This window comes from Cetorhinus maximus, chromosome 1, assembly GCF_964194155.1.
Source record: "Cetorhinus maximus chromosome 1, sCetMax3.hap1.1, whole genome shotgun sequence".
Taxonomy (NCBI): Eukaryota; Metazoa; Chordata; class Chondrichthyes; order Lamniformes; family Cetorhinidae; genus Cetorhinus; species Cetorhinus maximus.
This window is the reverse complement of record NC_135879.1, coordinates 48711223-48725228: the sequence shown is the minus strand read 5'-3', so window position 1 is coordinate 48725228 and position 14006 is coordinate 48711223. Positions and strand designations below refer to the sequence as shown.

At 40.2% G+C, this 14006-nt stretch overlaps 1 protein-coding gene across 1 annotated transcript in view; it reads left to right on the top strand.

The window, feature by feature from the left end:
• Positions 1 to 8180: 8180 nt before the first annotated feature.
• The window catches only part of gucy1b1 (guanylate cyclase 1 soluble subunit beta 1), a 257460-nt gene continuing 251634 nt past the window's right edge, over positions 8181 to 14006 (top strand). Inside the window, exon 1 of the mRNA XM_078546718.1 lies at positions 8181 to 8249. The gene's annotated coding sequence lies outside the window, so the exon portion shown is untranslated. The remainder of the gene's footprint in view (positions 8250 to 14006) is intronic.

The following is a 14006-nucleotide window of genomic DNA, read 5'->3' as shown; positions in this document are numbered from 1 at the left end:
TCCTCCCTGGCCACGGGGGAGGTGCCAGAGGACTGGAGAACAGCTAATGTAGTTCCACTATTTAAGAACGGTTGTAGAGATAAGCCAGGGAACGACAGGCCAGTGAGTCTCACATCAGTGGTAGGGAAACTATTGGAGAACATTCTGAAGGGGAGAATCAATCTCCACTTGGAGAGGCAAGGTTTGATCAGGGATAGTCAGCATGGCTTTGTCAGAGGGAGGTCCTGCCTAACAAATTTGATTGAATTTTTCGAGGAGGTGACCAGGTGTGTAGATGAGGGTAATGCAGTTGATGTAGTTTATATGGATTTCAGCAAAGCCTTTGACAAGGTCCCACATGGGAGACTTATAAAGAAGGCAAATGCACATGGAATACAGGGTAATTTGATAAGGTGAATTCAAAATTGGCTTAGTTGTGGGAGACAGAGGGTGATAACAGAAGGCTGCTTTACTGACCTGGAAGCCAGTGTCCAGTGGCGTAACACAGGGATCTGTGCTGGGTCCCTTATTATTCGTCATTTATATAAACAACATAAATGACTCTGTTGGGGGTAGGATTAGTTAGTTTGCGGATGACACAAAGATTGGCCAGGTGGTTAACAGTGAGGTTGAGTGTCTTGGGCTACAGGATGGTCAAATGGGCAGATAAGTAGCAGATGGAATTTAACCCTGAAAAATGTGAGATGATACACTTTGGAAGGAGTAATTTGACAAGGAAGTATTCAATGAACTAGGAAGTTCTGAGGAACAAAGGGACCTTGGCATGTGTGTCCACAGATCTCTGAAGGTGGAGGGGCATGTTAGTGGGGTGGTGAAAAAGGCATATGGAACACTTGCCTTTATCAATTGCGGCACAGACTACAGAAGTAGGGAGGTAATGTTGGAGTTGTATAGAACCTTGGTGAGGCCACAGCTGGAGAACTGTGTGCAGTTTTGGTTGCCACATTATAGGAAGATTGCACTGTAGGGGGTGCAGAGGAGATTCACCAGGATGTTGCCTGGGATGAAACATTTAAGTTATCAAGAGAGGTTGGATAGACTTGGTTATTTTCGTTGGAGTGGAGAAGACTGAGGGGCAGCCTAATCGAGGTGTACAAGATTATGAGGGGCATGGACAGGGTGGATATGGAGCAGCTGTTCCCCCTTAGTTGAAGGATCAGTCACGAGGGGACACAAGGTGAGGGGCAGGAGGTTTAGGGGGGATGTGAAGAAAAACATTTTTACCCAGAGGGTGATGATGGTCTGGAATGCACTGCCTGGGAGGGTGGTGGAGGCGGGTTGCCTCACATCCTTTGAAAAGTACCTGGATGAGCACTTGGCACATCATAACATTCAAGGCTATGGGCCAAGTGCTGGTGAATGGGATTAGGTAGGTCAGGTGTTTCTCACGTGTCGGTGCAGACTCGATGGGCCAAAGGGCCTCTTCTGCACTGTGTGATTCTGTGATTCATCAAATAACTGTGCTGCAGTGAGGGTATTTGATGTTAGTGAAAAACTAGTGTAAGAATCGAAGGATCTGCACCATGAAAGCAGGGATCAGCCACTGACCTAATCTTGAGCAGCATGCAACAGAATGGATCTTTGAAGATCGTCAGACTGGTTACAGTGTCACCAAAAATGCAATGCACATATACACACTTAAGTGGGCCAAGTCTAACCCTGATTCCAGCAAACATTTCAGTCTAACAGCTAGTTGGTGTAGCCACTTTATAGAACAAAAAAGTCTTGTGTTGCGGCAGAAGATCAAGATTGCTCAGAGAGTACCAAAAAACCTTGATGCCAAAATTACCAGCTTCCAGCAATTCATCATCAGACAGCAGCAAAAGCACAAGTACTCGTTATGTCACATTGACAACATGAACGAAACACCCAGGAATTTTGATATGTTCAGCAACCAAACTGTGAAGCGGAAAAGTTTAAAAGCAGTTCTAATGAAAATCACAGGGCCGGAGAAGACAAGATTTACAGTAGTACCAGCTTGCATGGCCGAACCAACAAAATTAAAGGCTATGGAAACCAAAAGTGTCAAATCTGATCCAGAGTGGGATCCTTAGGAAGATGCCATAGTCAAAGTGACTCAGAATGAATTTGATGAACTGTTTATGTCGGATGCCAAAGATAATGAATTCGATGGTTTTTAAAGCACTGTGATTGTGGTTAAATGTATCTTTGCAGAATTAATTCAGACAATAAAAGTGTCACTTTAATTTAATTTGAATTACTGGTGTTTTCTTTTCATATCTCAAAATGGCAACCATCTACACCAACACCAACGGTTCACATTTTATGCTTGCGTTTACATCGATCCTTATTTTTGGAAGGACTTTGAAGGTTCAAATCTCAACGTATAGCTATGATCTATGGTACCACATAAAAGGCTGGTTAACAAAATTGAGGCTCATGGGATAGGAGGGTCATTGTCCAATTAGACTTTTAAAAATTGGCTTAAGGACATAAAACAGTGAGTCATGGTGCCAAGGGTCAGTGCTAGCGCCACTTTTTTTTGCTATATATAAATGACTTAGATCTTGGAATACAGAGTAGAATTTCAAAATGACTCTATACTCATACATCCAATACTGTGATGCAGGGAAATGGAAAAATACATTGATCATTGAAATAATTTTATATTTTAAACTCCATTGGCTTCTATTGGTGCTCACAGTATAGTGACAGTATAATAAAAATCCACTAAAACCAAGCTCCAGTGAGAAATCAATGTCTTACTGAAGGGAGGATAGAAAATTAGTATAGCAAAACTTCCAAAATTTTAGATTAAAAATCACTGTTGCTTGAGTGCAAGCATTAAATTCTTAAGGTTATTTTAAAAAAAATCTCGAAAAGATAAAGATCAAAAGTGCCCACATGCAACAAGACCTAAACAACTTTCAGGCTTGGTCTAATAAGTGGACTAAGTAACATTCACATCGCACGAGTTCTGGGCAATAACCATGTCCAGTGAAAGAGAATCTAACCATCTCTCTTCGACATTCAACAAAATTACCATCGCTAAATCCCAAACTTCAACATCCCAGGGAATCACCCTTGATCAGAAGGTGAACTGGACCAGTTGTTTAAATACTGTGGCTACAAGAGCAGGTCAGAGGCTTGCAATCCTGCAACAATAACTCATCACCTGATTCTCCAAAGCCTACCCATGATCTAGAAGGTACAAGTCAGAAATGTGATGGAATACTTGCCAGGGTGAATAAAACTCCATCATCCAGGACAAAGCAGCCTGCTTGATTAATATTCCATCCAACATCTTAACCATTTACTCCATCAATGCAACTGGAATACCAGGAGTTTGTACCATCTACAAGATGCACTGCAGCAGCTTGCCAAGGTTCCTTCAACGGCACCTTCCAAAGTTGTGACCTCTACCACCTAGGAGAACAAGAGCAACTAATGCAAGGGAACAGTACCCCTCCAGTCACACCAATCCTGATTTTGAACTCATCACTGCTCTTTCACAGTTGTCAGGTCCAAATCTTGGAATTCACTCTCTAACACCACTGTGGATACATCTACACCGCATGGACTGTGGCAGTTAAAGAAGGCAGCTCACCACTACTTTCTTTTTCTTTATCCATTCACGGGATGTGGGCTTCGCTGGCTGGGCCAGCATTTATTGCCCATCCCTAGTTGCCCTTGAGAAGGTGGTGGTGAGCTGCCTTCTTGAGCTGCTGCAGTCCAAGTGGTGTAGGTACAGTGCTGTTAGGGACAGAGTTCTAGGATTTTGACCCAGTGACAGTGAAGGAATGGTGATATATTTCCAAGTCAGGATGGTGAGTGACTTGGAGGGGAACTTCCAGGTGGTGGTGTTCCCATCTATCTGCTGCCCTTGTCCTTCTAGATGGTAGTGGTCATGGGTTTGGAAGGTGCTGTTGAAGGAGCCTTGGTGAATTCCTGCAGTGCATCTTGTAGATGGTACACACTGCTACAACTGTGTGTTGGCGGTGGAGGGAGTGCATATTTGTGGATGGGGTGCCAATTAAGCAGACTGTTTTGTCCTGGACAGTGTCAAGCTTATTGAGTATTGTGGGAGCAACACTTGTCCAGGCAGTGGGGAATATTCCATCACACTCCTGACTTGTGCCTTGTAGATGGTGGACAGACTTTGGGGAGGCAGGAGGTGGGTTACTCATCACACGATTCCTAGCCTCTGACCTGCTCTTGTGGCCACTGTATTTGTATGGCTAGTCCAGTTCAGTTTCTGGTCAATGGTAACCCCCAGGATGTTGATAGGAGGGGATTCAATGATGGTAATGCCATTGAATATCAAGACGCGATAGTTGGATTCTCTCTTGTTGGAGATGGTCTGACACTTGTGTGGCGTGAATGTTACTTGCCACTTGTCAGCCTAAGCCTGGATATTGTCCAGGTCTTATTGCATTTGGACATGGACTGCTTCAGCATCTGAGGAGTTGCAAATGGTGCTGAACATCAGCAAACATCCCCACTTCTGACCTGACGATGGAAGGAAGGTCATTGACGAAGCAGCTGAAGATGGTTGAGCCGAGGACAATTAAGGACAATTAAGCCTTTCCAGTAATAAAAACAGAAAATGCTGGAAAAACTCAGCAGGTCTGACAACATCTGTGGAGAGAGAAACAGAGTTAACATTTCGAGTACAGGACTCAAAACATCAACTCTGTTTCTCTCTCCACAGATGCTGTCAGACTTGCTGAGTTTTTCTAGCATTTTCTGTTTATATTTCAGATTTCCAACATCTACAGTATTTTGCTTTTAAGCCTTGCCAGTGATGCTCACATCGCATGAGTGAATTAAAAAGTGGCACTGATGATTGCACGATAGTCCTGGAGCTGTATTTTGGTTGACATCTAAGAATTTAATATAAAAGGATATTGACAAAGTTCAAAACTTCTTTTTGTATAATTTTAATTCAACATATGAAATGCCAGGTGCTTATGTTGTTATCCTGACAACATCACAATCTGAATTCAAAGACATGCGATGCTTTGTATTCTTACATATATATGTGATGTTCCATGGATCAACCAGTCTTCATGAAATAAAGGGTTAATTATATCATATCCTCTGCTCTTTGGAGAAAAATGAACAACAATTAAAAATGACTTCCAGAGTCTCTGCAGTTTTTAAATTTCAAATAATTAAAATATAAATTAAGGCATTCATTTTTACATCAGCCTTTTAGGCACTTGTGTGAGCAATTAATTTAAGTGGCTGATTTTTTTTTAATGAAAATGAAGTACATGGTGAGTTATGTGAGTGAGTAGTATTGTGTTGTGTTCCCCATAAATACTTGGCCATCTTTGAGTGATGAACTGCAACTGAATTCAACAAGCTCTCTGACCTCCTGAAGTGTTATCAGGATCAGTGCCTGACCTTTATGCCATTAATGCATCTTTTGACTGGAAACAAATATCAAGTCTTAAAACCACAGTTTTGGAAAAAAACCCTCTTTTGCAATATTGCTCCATAATGTATCCTTCCTCACTTGTCACATTATCAGTGTCAGGCCCATCAGAGCATTAATATCTGGAATTATTTTACTCCACTCTGTCCTTGCATTTCACCCAAACTTCAAAGAGCACCTCACAACCTACCTTTTGGACCAAAAATTATCTCCAGTAACTCTTCTCCCAACTTCTGCTTGCTCCCTTCTGCTTTTTTCTGGAGTTCCATTGGATGCACTAAGCTTTTGCAAACAGCACATGTTACTGACCTGAAGGGTGCAACGTATTTAAATCAAGCTTAAGATTTTATTAAAAAAACCTTTCTTAAATTGTGATTCTTTAATTGTTTGGGAATGATGAATGAGAGCATTAAAATACTCTAATCTGAAATGTTTGTAATTATAATTTAATTTATTATAATAATTAATCAATTGCTAAGAGGAAGTTATATTATCATTGAAAACAATTAAAAAGTTCTCCACATAAAGTCTAATAGACTTGTAATTATTCTTTACTGAAATGAATAATTAGAATAACAATAACTACAGTTATATTCCATAATGTAGGCCTCCAGGACTTTCCAGATATTCTCAGGCTGTTTGGAACCAATGCCATACATACAAAGATGTCTTCTTTGGAACTACAGCTGTGCCATTTCATAGGAAGCAGTAAAGCAGAAGAATCAAAAAGAGCTGTGTGTATGTGGCCGAGAAAGAGACAAAAAACAAACCCTTTTGAAAGACATATATATATATATATCTAACTATATTGGAAAACTCTGCTAATTACTAATTAATACTGTTGACAGTACACACTGTATTTGTGTAATTGCTCTGCAAAAACCGTTTTTACGGTGTCCGTTTTATTAATGGAATGCATCGCCATTTCTGAAGCTTGTGGCGTTGGCACAGGGTTTTTTTTTAGTTTAAGTGATTTAAGCTCTATTCTGCTGTCTTTTGCGGCGAAATATATACATTAATGTACACACAAAACATGGCAGAGTACAACTACATCCGCCTATCTGGTCTATTTAAAACATGAAGACCCTTGGTTTCATTTGTCAGTCAAGTGTATCTCTCCGGGAGTTTGCAGTTCATCATGAGCTCCTGAGGTTGTCGGCAGTTTGGTTGAAATTTCCTCTGACTATCTGATTACCTTTAATTTAATGACGTACAATTTAAAATGACAACTCGATTGCATTTGAGGTAACAAACGATCTAAACATTTGTTTTCATTTTGATATATTTATACATCAAGTAATGAAATAATGCAATTGAAAAGGCATGAAGTTTTAATTTTGCCTTCATAACCAGGGAGCACATTGGTCTTTGTACAAATAAATAAATTGAAACATAATACGTCTTTAAAGGTTGACAAGTTTAACGTTTATAATCTATTCATCCTCTCTTAATTGTTGCAAGCACATACGTACCGCATCACACACATTATAATGCGCGCATGTGTTACTGTGAGGGTAAGCTCCATTGAATAATTGTGGTAAATCTGGAATCTTTACTACAGAACATTTTAAGTTACATGTACATATACACACATAACTTGAGGGCTAATTATATTAATTGATTGCATTACAGTCATATAACGAATACAATTACTACCATGTGTATTTTCATATTTAATTCTATACATCTCTAATACTTCATTAATTGGAGATGCATTAGTGTAGAGAACACCTTAACCACAATAAACATTACTTTAGTGGCGATAAGCCAGTACATTTCTAGATTTTACTTTAAATCTGCTCATATATGTTGCACATTGTACAAGATATAGTATATTTTGTTCGTTGAATTTGAATGTGGATATACGTTCAATTAAGTATTTCTTTGATATATATTTATGAGCAGGGTTGTTACCTAAGGAACTCGGCTGTACATGTTCTTTAATGATACTAATTACTGCTGCTTTTACTTGTTGTACTTTTGTCTTTCATGGTTTTAATTGTCGTATGCAAATTTTGTCCTTTCTCTCCGGTCTTTTCCCTCCACCGAGCTATTTTACATCGGAGGAACGCTTTCCGATGCTGATTGGTTCCTGGTCCTTGGCCTGCCGCCAGTTCAGTGCCATACCTCCTCCTGACTGACGGCGCTGCCTGACAATCAGAGTTGGCCTGGCGGCTTCTAGAGTCAGTTACGGATCGTCTGCTCCAGTGAGAGAGACACAGAAGAAAAGGAACGGTTGCTAACATCAGTATGGTAAGTGAATGTACACTCGTCCCCAGAAAAAAAAACAGTATGTACATGATATATTTATATGGAGATTTTTATTGGTTCGTGTTATCATTGTTATTACAATAGACGAAATACGGGGGGCTGTTCAAATTCGCTTTGCTAGAAAGGTTTTTTTGTTTTTATTTAGAATTTATTTTCCTTGAATAAAATTCATTCATTTTACGTTTTTCTCCCCCTGTGATAATAATATCTGTGCATTGGAGAAGGAGCAGAGGAATGCTGTAATGTGGAGTCTATTAAATTAAATGACAGCGATGCAAAAAAAATGGAGCTGATGCTAAAAACAAGGAGAGTTTGGATCTGTATTTTATAACATACTGCTGCTTTATCGGCTGGTTCCTTCGCTGACCCTGGGGAAGGCGTTTGTGCTTCATGGCTTCTCCAGTAACACGCGCTGTACTTCACCACTGAACGCATGTCTCTGAATTTTTGGTGTAATTTCTTGGAAGAGTCACAAATATTGCAATTCTTTATTTTATTAACAGTATGGTTTCGTAAATCACGCCTTGGAATTATTAATCCAACGCAATTATGGACCTCTGGTGTGGGAAGATATCAAGTAAGTGTTGTCTTACAAACGAAAATGAACCCAAATTATTCTAGATTGACTTCCAGTAGTTATTGCCTTTGTTTTCTGTATTCACATTGTGTTTATACAGGATGTGGTACACGGTTGAACGTGTTTCAGAAATGTTTGAGCACGGAGCTCAGTAAATGATTCTTACACTGTTGAACACACACAATTTGCGATTTCATATGTACTCGGTAATAACGAGAACTCTTAAGTAAACCTAGACATCAATTCGAGCTCGTCTGAGATACATAGAGGGCAACCACGAACCCAGTTTGTTTAACTAAAGGCTGCACTTGTAGTATAAGGGTATGTGGCATGGCAAGGGTTAATGTGGGACTAGGAAATAGTACCGCCCACGGTGTGATGTAAAGAGACACAACCTGAGACTAGGGTCCCTTGTGGACTGGACAGAGCGCTGTGTAGAAACAAACATGGAGTTAGCTCATAGCTTGGGCTGTACCCTGTATATATATATATATATATATGTAGTTATGTGTTATCAATAAACACTTAAATGTTCAACCATACAAGACTCAGGGCCTCTTTGTGAGACCTACTAAACATACAGCAGTACCAGTTGTAGTTCCTAGCGAGAATTGCTGGGGCACTGAAAAATGCATGAGATAAGTATTTATCTATATTCAGTTCTATTTGATAATTTGGCATACAGATGATCATTTTCTTGTTTAATAAATGAACATGAAGCTGTCAGATACCTATGTCTTTGATTTTGCAACATTATTCCTAAATATACTGATGTGAAGGTGAGGACTGAGAGATATATGCTTTTATTCCTGCCTGGGTTGTGATCAATTGGCCAAGAACAGTATTTTTCTTACACACATCCACGTTAATATGAGTGTGTTTATGGCCCAAATACCCTCTGATCTGCTGAGTCTATTTTGAATAATCACCTGTGTGTAGTGAGAAGATAAACAGCCTATCACACATTACAAAAGGCTGATCTGCAATGTGAAATCCTCTGTCATAATGGCATTGTTTACAACATATTTCCCCTCTGTTTTTGAAAAGTTTGATACGTTTGATTTCTTTTTAGTATGGTATAATTTTCAGTTATAAAAATATCTGCAACCACAATAAGCATATTAAGTATTTAGGGTGAAATATTCTTCAAATATAAAGTAGATTAGCGCTTGGTTTTTATGACGCAGGTTTTCAATATGCATTATTTGAAGACGTGGACAAATGAGAAACAAAGCTCTATTTAATAATGTTTGGGTGTAATTCAATTGCCAGTAGAGGCTACTGTTAAAATAAAGAGCAAAGCACATGACTGATTCTTCTGCTGTTACATTATTGCCTGTGACTAACTAATGCTAGTTATTGAGGGATTATAATGTCAAGGAGTTATTTTCCATGCAGTAAAATAGATTACCCACTGGCACGGCCCAACATTTGAGCTGGTGAGACTTGGGACACACCAGGTATGTTATGTTTAAGTTTAACACTGATCCCACTGGAAGTGAGGTACTAGAACTGTTCACCCTAATTGGTTCAACCATGCAAATGATTTTTAAACTGTACATGTCAACATTATGTAAATCTAACCGATTTCACTAAGAAATAATAGCAACTTAGAACCTAAGAGCATAGGAAGTGGAGAAGGTCACTTGGTCCTTTGAGCCTGCTCTGTCATTCAATGAGATCATGGCTGACCTACCTCACCCCACTATCCCCATAAAACTTAATTCCCTTGGATTTTAGGGTGCTTTCAATCCCTATCTTGATTATGCTCAAATAACTGAGCATCAACAGCTCTTTCGGGTATTGTAATTATAGTAAAATTTCTTTACTCTTATACTCTGATCTCTTTATAAGAAAAGCTAACATACCATTTATCTTGCTAAATATTTTTCCACTGTAAAGTGGCTTCTAATGGAATTGTTAGTTATGCTAATTGGCTGCCCACCCCTATGTAGAGGGCAGCCTCTCTACATCCCATCCCACCACAGGAAAACGCAACATTGGCAGGACTGCACTGGGGTGCCAATCCAACATGACTCTCTGTGATTTTACTGGTTTCCTGCCTTCCAGCCTACCTCCTGGGGCCAGGTGAAATCTTCGCAAAAGTATTTGTTTAATGTCTCTGCTGTTTCCTCCTTGCACATTATAATTTCACTTGTCTTTGCCTCTAATAGGCCCTCATTTACCTTCACTGATCTCTTCCTACTTAAATAGAAACTTTTCCAGTATGTTTTTATGCCTCTTGCTTGTTCACATGTTTATTCTCTTCTCCCTTTCCTTGTCAATTTCTTCCTCCTCCTTTGCTGAGTTCTGAAATCTTGGAAATTGCTACTTTTTTGGCCACATTATAAGCCTCTTCCTTTGATTTTAATATTACCTTTAACTTTTCTTGGACCACTTTGTGTTTTTTGTTTTAACAGAATGCATAATTGTTGTAATTCTTTAAGCTTGTTTACCATCACATCTTGTAATGTAGTTTCACATTCTACCTTAGTCTACCTCATTCTGATGCATGTGTTTGTTTAGACTTAAGACCCTAATTTTGGACTTGTTAAATTTGATAGTGATTTAGTCATGGTTTTATCATAGTATGGTCACTTTTCCATAGAGTCCCCTTTCTCAGTGCATGAAACTGGAACCAAAATTGCCTGTTCAATGGCTGTTCTCTTGACCTACTGATTTGTAAAACAATCTTGTATACATTCCATAAACCTGCCCTGCATATTATGACTACAAATTTGATTTCTCAGTCTGTGTGAAGATTAAAGAACCCCATGATTATTATTTTATCCTTGTTATGTGCGCTTTTATTTTTCTGATTTATGCTCTTCCCTACAGCACAACTACTTGGTGGGGGAAGGCAGGGAGCTACAAACAGCTCCCTGTAATGTTTTCTACCCCTTGCTGTTTCTTAGCTACACCCAAACTGATTCGACTTCTTGATTTTCTGAGCCAAAGTCCTTTCTCTCTACTTTCTTTATCCCATCCATTATGATCAGGGCTATCCCTCCTTTCGTTTTGCCTGGCTCTTATAAAGGTTAAGTATCCTGGAATATTTAGTTGCAATCTTGGTCACTTTGCAACCATATCTTCCTCATGGCTATAGATCAATCCTATCAACTTCTATCTGTGCTATTAATCTAATTTGTTATGAATACTTCACACCTTCAGATATAGTGTCTTTATCTTTGACCTTTTTTCTAATTTTCTTTGACATCACCTCAATTATTAATGTCCTATTACCTTTGTTACCCTCTCTGCCCCTCCCTGACCCACTCTGATTATTTTTACTCAAAATGCTGTTTTGCTGTGAGGCCTTGACGTTTCCTTCACTGCTTTTGAATATTCCCTTTCCTGATTCCTCCCACCATCTCTTTTTCTAAAATTAAAGCTCTTCTGCTGCTTTAGTATTCGATTTGCCCAGTCCCAGCCCAGTTTAAACCAAGCCCATCTCAATGGAACAGGTTCCTCTTTCCCCAGTCCTGGTGCTAGAGCCTGATTTTAAACTTTGAATCTCTTTATCCCTATGCAAGCTGGTATGTAGCTCAGGTAATCATCTAGAGATTATTACCTTGAGATTTTGCTTCCTAAATTAGACCCTAACTCCTCAAACTCTCACAGCAGAACATTACTAGTTTTACCTACATCATTGCTTCTTATGAACTATGGACTATGACAACTGGATTCTTCTCCAGCTGCAAGGAGATATTAAAGATATTGGCACTGGCATGAAAAACAACCTTTGGAACCCCCAGTTTGTGGCTACAAGAGAACAGCATCTATTTCCCTTACAATGCTGTCTGCTTTGTTATGGCGCTGCTGATGGTAAATGCTGAGCTGCCCAAATCCCAGAGGGAAACTTGAAACAGCTGCCAAAATGGTTTTTGTAATTTGTATAGCTTGAGGAGAGATTCCGAAATCAGGAAATGATGTCCCTGACTACTTGTGATGGTTTTATTGTAAAGTAAACATTTATTGAAAGAATAAAGCCAAAAAAATATAATTACACTTCAACTCGACAGTGGCTTCACACAGTAAACAGTAATTTAAAACAGTTCCACAAGATCTTAACTACCCACAGAACTAACCTTCCCCTTTTCTGTTCAGCAACTATCCTTATAGATTCTAAAATCTATAGAATTCCAGTAATGTTTACCACACAGTGCCTTTTTCCTTGGGATGTCCTCTGAGGCTGGCAGCAACTGGCCTTCAGGTGTGGCCTTGTTCACACTGTCTTCTGGGAGATCTGCCCAGCTATCCTGCTGTCTTCTTTAAATGCATTCCTTCCCTTTGATCTTTCTATTGTCTCAACCAGTCTCTTTAGAAATGCGAGTTGCACATTCCCCTCTCTCAATTTATAGCCATTCAGATAATAATCTGCCTTCCTGTTTTTGCTACCAAGGTGGATAACCTCACATTTATCCACATTATACTGCATCTGCCATGCATTTGCCCACCTCACTCAACTTGTCCAAATAAGTAGTAATAAGTAATAAATAGGTTCCCATCATCCTGCCATATTAATTTAAACCCTCCCCAACCACTCAAGCAAATATTCCCCCTAGGACATCAGTCCTGGTCCTGCCCAGGTGTAACCCGTCCAGTTTGTACTGGTGTCACCTTCCCCAGAACCGGTCCCAATGTCCCAGGAATCTGAAACCCTCCCCCTCACACCATCTCTTCAGCCACTTATTCATCTGATATAGCCTGCTATTTCTACTCTGACTAGCATGTGGCACTATTAGTAATCCTGAGATCACTACCTTCGTGGTCCTACTTTTCAACTTACTTCCTAACTCCCTATATTCTGCTTTTAGGACCTCATCCCTTGCTTTACCTGTGTTGTTTGTACCAATGTGTACCACGACCACTGGCTGTTCACCCTCTCCCTTCAGAATGTCCTCTCGCCGCTCTGAGACATCCTTGACCCTAGCACCAGGGAGGCAACATACCATCCTGGAGTTTCGTTTGCAGCCACGGAAACGCCTATCTATTCCCCTTACAATTGAATCCCCTATAACTATTGCATTCCCACACTTTTTATTCCTCCCCTGTGCAGCAGGGCCAACCGTGGTGCAACGAATTTGGCTGTTGCTGCTTTCCCCTGAGAGGCCATTCCCCTCAACAATATCCAAAGCGGTATATATGTTTTGCAGGGGAATAGCCACAGGAGATTCCTGCACTGCCTGCCTAGTCCTCTTGCTTTGCCTGGTGGTCACCCATTCCCTTCCTGCCTGTGGACTCTTAGCCTGCGGTGTGACCACCTCTTTATACGTGCTATCCACGATACTCTCTGCCTCGTGGATGCTCCACAGTGTCCCCAGCCGCCGTTTCAGCTCCGAAACCTGGGCTTCCGGGAGCTGCAGCTGGAGACACTTCCTGCACACATGCTGGCCCCGGGCACTGGAAATGCTTCCCACATAGAGCAGAAGGAGCACTCCTTTGAGCTCTCCTGCCATGACTTACCCCTTTAAATTAAATTAAACCTTTTGGAAGATACTTAATATCTAGGGCCTTTCTTCCCTGCTCCTCATTGTTACAGAATATAGCCCTTACAAACAATGAACCACAAAATATGACCTTAAAAACTATAAGCGATAGAAGTAGTAAATACACACCCGACCGTACTCACAGTACTCAAAGGATCATCTCGTTCCCTCATCACCCATCTCCCTCAGTCACCTCTGCTCTCCCAGCTCCTTTTCAACTCCCGAATCCTCTCGCATTCCTTTTCAACTCCCGGCTCCTCTCATGCTC